This window comes from Sturnira hondurensis, unplaced genomic scaffold (assembly GCF_014824575.4).
Source record: "Sturnira hondurensis isolate 20B ecotype Veracruz unplaced genomic scaffold, ASM1482457v3 Scaffold0012541, whole genome shotgun sequence".
Classification (NCBI taxonomy): domain Eukaryota; kingdom Metazoa; phylum Chordata; class Mammalia; order Chiroptera; family Phyllostomidae; genus Sturnira; species Sturnira hondurensis.
In genome coordinates, this window is record NW_028085172.1 from 570,945 (window position 1) to 579,017 (window position 8,073).

The following is an 8,073-nucleotide window of genomic DNA, read 5'->3' on the forward strand; positions in this document are numbered from 1 at the left end:
TACCCATGCTGGCAAAAATGGTAGGACCTCCTTCTTTCTCTCTGCTATGTAGAAACCATCATGCAAATATACCACAGTTTTTTGAGCCATTCATTTACTGATGAACACTTAAGTTCCTTCCATCATTTGGCTATTGTTAAATTGTGCTGCTATGAACATTGGTGTGCATAGGTTCTTTTAAATTTGTGTTTCAGGATTCTTAGAATATATTTCCAGTGGTGGGATTTTCAGGTGAAAAGGCAGTTCCATTTTTCATTTTCTGAGGAACTTATATACTGTTTTCCACAGTGGCTGCACCAGTCAGCATTCTCAGTAAAAGTGTAGTAGGGTTCCCTTTTCTCCACATGTCCAACATTTCTTGTTTGTTGATTTGTTTATGAAGGCCATTCTCACTGGTGTGAAGTAGTGTCTCACTGTGGTTTTAATTTGCATCTCTCTGATGGCTAGGGATCTGAGCATCTTTTAATATGTCTCCAGCCCCTTGTTAAAAATCATTGCTAATTATTCATCTTTTGTTATCCAGACATAAGAATACTGTTTTTCTCAATGCTGTGGTAAATTACACTTGCATAAGAAATATTGGAGCATTTATATTTTTTCCCTACTTTATCCCTGTGGAATGTGGAAACTTCTAATGAGGGAGTATTTTTCTTTCCATGACAATATGTTTATTTGCATATATCCAAAGGGAATCTGAGTTCTTCATAACAGGACACATAAAGTCAGTTTCCTACTTTGTTTTTATTAACTGACTCTTTGTCTGGAATGTCATGATCAAAATAGTTATGCCTGATTTCTAGATGTCACCAGAACACCTAAAGGAATTGAGATAGACTTTCAAAACCTTGATAGACTTTCATAAAACCCCATGGGAGAAATTATCTAGTACCTTGCTTTTCAGGAGGTTCATGACAGTTTTTCCAGGTTAGGAACAAAGGTTGCTTTCCTAAATATAGAAAGGAAGAAACATAAAAACATTTTGGGGAGATCAAAAACTTGAGAAGCTCACCTAATTGGCAGGTACCACAAGCAAAGCCTGATGGCAAATATGTGGCTTGGCTTCCCAGCCCTGAGGGGGATAATTATAGGTTAATCTAGGAATTTCTTGTAATGTTCCAGCAAAGTAAAAATAACAAAGCCTATGTGATTAGTTGCTATTCCTATTGTCTTTATGCAAATAATCAAGCCAAAAATAAATTGGACTTAATATAGTAAATAAATTAGCCTTGATTTTGGCTCTTTGATAAAAATGAGGGTAATTTTAAGAGAAAACTGTGTTTAATAAAATCTGTTATGCACAGTTATGAAAATTAGACTCTAATTCAGTGAATTATCTGTAAATTTTATTTCTCACCTATGAACTAGACTGGATCCTGATTTTTTTCTTTTTTTCTCAGACACATTTAAATTACAAATAAAGGGGATTTATCAAATTGCCAGTGCTTAATTTCATTCAATCAAAAGTCTTGCATTTGGGTTTGTTGCAATTGCGCAGTTGCTCTGACCATGCTTAGATTGCATGGGGAGAAATCCCAGTTGCACGCTTTAGTTCAGCTTCCAGTCCTGGCAGCTGCTGTGGTGGTGTGTGACGCTTGTGGGCTATATCCTGGCCCTTCAGCATCAAGGGCCCCAAGGGTGAAGGCAAGGGGCCACCCCTGCCCCTGCCGTTATGAAAATAAGAGACCAGAGATAGTGATGGGCCAGACAGATACAGGTAGGTGGGGTCTCAGGAACTCGAGTAAGTATGGAGGAGGCTGGGAGGTAGCACTTGGCCGGAAAGTAACAACCTTGGAGCCGCCGCTGCCGTGGCTGTTGGGGCCCAGAGGCTTCCCCGGAGGTGGACGTGCGCACCCAAGTCTGGTAGCCTGGCTGGCAATCGGGTGTGCACCTGCGCCTACAACTCAGCCCACAAAGGTGTCCTGCTGAAACCAAACAAACCGGATTGGACAGTATGAAACCAACAAGGGAGGGTTTTTTTTTAACTTTTTCTTTTAACTTTTTTTCTGTAATCGTATATTTTTAAATTTTATTATTTCTTTATTTTTCAATACTTTGTTCCTCTCCTTTCTTTTTTCCTGTTTTAGTCCCTCTTCCTTTCATCCCAAACTTATTGCTTTTTCCTCCGTTCTCCTGCCCTTTTTTATGCTTGTTTGTTTGTTGCTTTGTATACCACTGTAAATACTTCACAACATATTTCTTGAGCCTTAGCCCACTTTACAGATTCCTGAATTCTATTACTGTAGTGATTAACTCTACTTGTTCACACACTACATGTAGTTACTATTCTTTACTCTCACCTTACCTCAAAATCTGACCGCCTGCAACCTCAATGCTTTCTAGAGCCAACTCACAAGCATTCCCTCCCCAACAAGAAACTTATCTTTGATCTATTCGTTCTTAAAAGAGTGAAGTTAGGTTAAAGATTACAGTTAACACTATATATAGCCTACAGATCTTCTATCACTTCACTACTGGCTGTAACTAAATATCATAAAGTACTCTGCTGCTGTCATAAACCATTTTGCCTCCCCCTTCCAACTATTCACACACACACACACACACAAAGAAAGGAGTAGGTGGAAGTGGAGAGCATCAAGATACCTGAAGGAGACTACACCACTGAAACTCACAGGTATTCTACCACAGAAGTTCTCCCACCATAAGCTCATGGAGTCAGAAAATATCAATTTAAGAAGCTGAGGCTAACAAGAAGAGTCTCACAACAATGGGAAGACAAAAAAAAATGCCCAAATGAAAGAAAAGGTGGAAGACTCAGAAATAATGTTACATGAAAGAGAGGCAAGTCAGCTACCAGATATTGAATTCAAGGCACTTGTTATTAGGAAATTCAAAGAGCTCACAATGAGCTACCCAAAACTACAGGGGAGCTACTAGTAACTAGAAGGGAGGTACAATGAAGTCTCACAAACTATATCAATGAGAAAAAGAAAATAGAAACTATCAGCAAAGGCCAGGAGGAAATGAAGAATACAATTTCTGAACTCAATAACACAGTAGAAGAAATGAAAAGCAGGATCAATGAGGCAGAAGATCGGATCAGTGAGTTGAAGGAAACAGTAGAAAGAATCTCCCAGAAAGAGCAAGTAAAGGAAAAGAGTCTCAGAAAGAATGAAGAGGGATTAAGAGAAATGCAAGAAAATATGAAACATAATAATATCCAAATAATAGGAATACTAGAAAGAGAAGAAAAAGAACAAGGGATAGAAAACCTATTTGAAACAGTAATGATGGAAAATTTCCCTAATTTGATGAGAGAAAAAGTCACATGAATCCAGGAATCACAGAGAGTCCCACTCAAGAGGAACTCAAAGAGACCCACTTCAAGGCACATCATCATTAAAATGGCAAATTCCAAGACAAATAGAGAATCTTACAGGCAGCAAGGGGGGAAAAGGAAGTAACATACAAGGGAGTAACAATAAGGTAAGCTACTGATTTCTCAATGGAAACACTCCAAGCAAAAAGAGAATGGCAAGAAATATTTCAAGTAATGAGAACCAGAGGCCTACAACCAAGGCTACTTTACCCAGCAAAGCTCTCAATCAAGATAGAAGGCCATATAAAGAGCTTCGAAGACAAAAGAAGTCTAAAAGAATATGCCTCCACCAAACCAGCTCTACAAGAAATACTAAAAGGACTGCTTTAAAGAAAGGAAGGGAAAGAGAAAGAGGGAGGAACTCAGGTACAAAAATGGCAATGAATAAGTACCTTTCAATAATAACCTTACATGTAAATGGATGAAATGCTGCAATCAAAAGACATAGAATAGCTGAATGGATAAGAAAGCATGACACACATATATGCTGCCTACAAGAGACCCACCTCAGTACAAAAGACTATCACAGACTAAAAGTGAAAGGCTGGAAACAAATTTTCCAAGCAAATGGACAAGAAAGCAAAATTGGGGTAGCAGTTCTCATATCAGACAAAATAGACTTGAAAAACAGGGCTATATAGAGAGACTCAGAAGGTCACTTCATAATACTCAAGGGAAGAATCCACCAAGAAGACTTTAACATCATAAATATATATGCACCCAACATAGGAGCACCCACATACATAAGGGAAATCTTCGAGGAGTTCAAGAAAGATACTGAAAGCAACAGAATTATAGTAGGGGATTTTAACATCCCACTGTCAAAAATGGACAGATCTTCTAAACAAAATATCAACAAAGATATAGTGGCATTAAATAACACCCTAGATGAAATGGACTTGATTGATATATATAGAGCCCTTCATCCTAAAGAAGCTAAATACACATTCTTTTCAAATGCACATAGAATATTTTATTTTTTTTACTTTTTATTATTTTATTTTATTTATCTATTTTAATAAATTTTAATTTAATTCTTGTTCAAGTACAACTTTCTGTCTTATATTCCCAACCCTGCCCGCTCCCCACCCCATGCTCCCTACCTCCCTCCCATTTCCGTCCCCCACCCTTAGTTATTGTCCATGTGTCCTTTATACTTGTTCATGTGAGTCCATCCCCTTTTCCCCTATGATTCTCTCCCCTCTCTCCTCTGGAATATTTTCAAAGATAGACCACATGATGGGACACAAAACGAGCCTCAAGAAATTTAAGAAAATTGAAATCATACCAAACATTTTCTCAGATCACAAGGGACTGAAATTAGAAACCAATCCCAAAGAAAAAAAATCCAAAACACTCAAAATTATGGAGACTGAATGGTATGCTATTAAACAACAAATTGGTCTAAAAATAGACGTGCCTTTTTACCCAGCCATTCTACTGTTAGGAGTATATCCTAAGAAACCTGAAGCACCAATCCAAAAGAACGTATGCAACGCAGTGTTCATAGCAGCACAATTTACGATAGACAAGAGTCAGAAACAACCTAGATGCCCGCCAGTAAATGACTGGATCAGAAAATTATGGTACATCTACACAATGGGATTCTATGCTGCAGAAAGAAATGAGGAGCTCCTACCTTTTGCAACATCATGGATGTAACTGGAAAGCATTATGCTGAGCAAAATAAGCCAGGCGGTGAAGAAAAAATATTATATGATACCAGTGTTAATGGAAATCTAAACAACAAAACAAACAAGCAAAATATGACCAACGACACTGAAATATGGAACAGGCTGATAGGGACCAGAGGGGAGAGGGGAGAGAATCACTGGGGAAAAGGGGATGGAATCACATAAACAAGTATAAAGGACACATGGACGATAACTAAGGTGGGGTATGGGGCTGGGAATATAAGACAGTAAACTGTACTTAAACAAGAATTAAATACAAAATAAATTAAAAAATAATAAAATTAAGGAAGATATCAAAAGGTTTCTTGAAACAAATGAAAATGAACTCACAAAAAGCCAAAACTTATGGGACACAGTGAAGGCAGTCCTGAGAGGGAAGTTCATAGCAATACAGGCTTACCTAAAGAAGATAGAAACATTTCAAATAAACAAACTAACCCTAGACCTCCAAGTACTCGAGGAACAACAACAAAGACAGCCCAGAGCAAATAGAAGGAAGGAAATAACCAAATTCAGAGCAGAATTAAATGACACAGCGACTAAAATCACAATTCTAAGGATCAATGAATCCAAGAGTTGTTTTTTTGAAATGATAAACAAAATAGACAAGCCTTTAAGTAGGCTCATTAAGAAAAGAAGAGAGAGGACACAAATAAACACAATAAGAAATCAAAGATGAGGAATTACAACTTATACCACAGAAATAGAAGGGATTGTAAGAAATTACTATCCAGAACTGTATGCCAAGAAATTTGAAAACCTAGGTGAAATGGACAAATTTCTAGATAAATATAATCTTCCAAAACTCAATGAAGAACATGTAGAAAGCCTGAACAGACCAATAACAGCAGATGAAATTAAAACAGTAATCAAAAAACTTCTGTCACACAAAAGCCCTGGACCAGATGGTTTCACAGGAGACTTCTACAAAGCATTTAAGAAAGAGCTAACCCCTATTCTTCACAGACTACTCCAAAAAAATCCAAAATGATGGGAAACTCGCAATCTCTTTTTATGAAGACAACCTCATCTTAATCCCAAAACCAGATAGAGACACAACAAAGAAAGAGAACTTCAGGCCAAGATCACTGATGAACATAAACACTAAAAAGAAAGGATGATGGCAAATCATATCCAACAATACATTAAAAAGATGATACACCACGACCAAGTGGGATTCATCCCAGGGATGCAAGGATGGTTCAATATCCACAAATCAGTAAATGTAATACATCACATAAAGAAAAGCAAAGACAAAAACCACATGGTCACATCAATAGATGCAGAAACAGCTTTTGATAAGGTACAACACCCATTTATGATAAAAGCACTCAGCAAAGTGGTAATGGAGGGAGCATTCCTCAATGTAATAAAGGCCATATATGAAAGACCTACAGCCAACATTATACTCAATGGACAAAAATTAAGAGCTTTCCCACTAAGATCAGGAACAAGACGAGGTTGTCCACTTTCACTACTTCTATTTAATATAGTATTGGAAGTTTTAGCCTCAGCAATCAGGCAAGAAAAGGAAATAAAAGGCATTCAAATTGGAAAGGAGGAAACAAAACTGTCATTGTTTGCAGATGACATGATAGTGTACATGGAAAATTTTATAGACTCTTCCACAAAACTGCTAGAACTAATAAATGAATTTAGGAAAACTGCAGGTTACAAAGTCAATATCCAGAAATCAAAGGCATTTCTGTATACTAACAATGAATCAGCAGAAGCAGAAATCAAGAAAAAAATCCCATTTGATATAGCAAAAACAAAAATAAAATATCTGGGAATAAATCTAACCAAGGACGTAAAAGGCCTGTATGCAGAAAACTACACAACACTGAAGAAAGAAATCAAGGAAGACACAAACAAATGAAAACATATACCGTGTTCATGGATTGGAAGAATTACCATCATGAAAAATGTCCATACTACCCAATGCAATTTACAGATTCAATGCAATACCTATTAAAGTACAAATGGCATATTTCACAGACATAGAACAAACACTTCAAAAATTTATATGGAATCATAAATGATCCCGAATAGCAACTGCAATGTTGAGAAAGAATAACAATGTAGGAGGGATCACAATACCTGATATCAAACTGTAATACAAGTCCATTGTAATCAAAACAGCCTGGTACTGGCATAAAAACAGGCACACAGACCAATGGAACAGAATAGAGAACCCAGAAATAAACCCAACTCTCTACAGTCAATTAATATTCGACAAATGGGGCAGTATCATAAAATGGGGTAAAGATAGCCTCTTCAACAAATGGTGTTGGGAGAACTGAACAGCTACCTGCAAAAAAAAAAAAAAATGAAACTTGAGCACCGACTTACACCATACAGCAAAATAAATTCAAGGTGGATAAAAGACTTAAATATAAGCGGTGACAGCATTAAAGTCCTAGAGGAGAACATTGGCAGGAAAATCTCAGATATTTCACATAGCAACATTTTTACTGATACTTCCCCTAGGGCAAGGGACATAAAGGAAAGAATAAACAAATGGGATCTCATCAAAATTAAAAGCTTCTGCATGGCTAAGGAAAACAGTGTCAAGATAAAAAGAGAAGCAACTGTTTGGGAAAACATATTTGCCAATGATACCTCAGACAAAGGTTTAATCTCCAAAATATACAAAGAACTCACACGACTTCAATCTAAGAAGACAACTAACCCAATTAAAAAATGGGGAAAGGATTTGAACAGACACTTCTCTACAGAGGACATACAGAGGATCCAGAGACACATGAAAAGATGCTCAATATTGCTTGCTATCAAAGAGGTACAAATTCAAACCACAATAAGATAACACTTTACACCAGTGAGAATGGCTATCATTAAACAAAGCAATAAACAACAAATGTTGGAGAGGGTATGGGGAAAATGGGACTCTAGTCCACTGTTGGCGGGATTGCAGACTCTTACAACCATTATGGAAAACAGTATGGAGTTTTCTCAGAAAAATCCTTAAATTGGACCTGCTTTTGACCCAGCAATTCCACTCCAGGGATTGTATCCTAGGAA